An 843-nucleotide genomic window follows, 5' to 3' on the forward strand; every position below is an offset into this window, starting at 1 on the left:
CTCAGAGTGCTCCATATAATGACAGCTACATACAGTCGTGCAAAAGGACAGTCACTATAATTAGACACAAAGCAAAGACTACTTACCAATATATCAGTTTTTTGGGGGGTGTTTTTTTGTTTTGTTTTGGTTTTTTTTTTGAGCAACTTCCACGCTCAGTCAGTCTTCAGAGTGGTTTAAAACCGATCAGTCTTGTCATTTTCTACCATTCGTATTGTTACATTAGGAAAAATGTTTTCTTTTCTTTTTTCCCCTTCCCACTGTGAAACTTTGGGTTCAGAGCTCCCCAGGATCAATTCTGAACAAAGCCTCCAGCTGCAGTGCCATCCAATTTGAAGCAGACATTGGGGACAATTTAAGGTTTTTATCCACAAGAAGGTTTTTTTCCATTCTCTTAAATGCAGCCATAATTAGAGTAATTTTTCATGTAGCCCGCTGATTACAGCGTTTTTACCGTCAAAGATAATTACCTGTAATTTTCTTCCACTTTTAATACTAAAAAGCCATCTTTATTTAGATTCAGGAACAGGAAAGGCGAAACAAAAGAGGAAAATTATTCTGTTATTCATACACAAATTGCAGAGATGTAGGGCCTAAAATTGAAAATTAACCAAAATTATAATGCTGAAAAGAATGGAAGAGGCTTCAGAAGTACAGCTGGTAGTGGGGCTCACTGAATTATTCAAATGACAGTGGAGGGAAAGCTATCATACATTTAAACCAACAGCACTGGGGGGGTATGTGTGTGCATCCTTCAGAAAACCCTGCTGTCCACTCCCCACGCTGGCTCCCCTGCAGGCTCCCCCTCGCCCCCACAAAAGGCTGGTGGGTGCCCAGGTGAGC

Source organism: Chaetura pelagica, unplaced genomic scaffold (genome assembly GCF_000747805.2).
Source record: "Chaetura pelagica isolate M959 unplaced genomic scaffold, ChaPel_1.0 scaffold12, whole genome shotgun sequence".
Lineage (NCBI taxonomy): Eukaryota > Metazoa > Chordata > Aves > Apodiformes > Apodidae > Chaetura > Chaetura pelagica.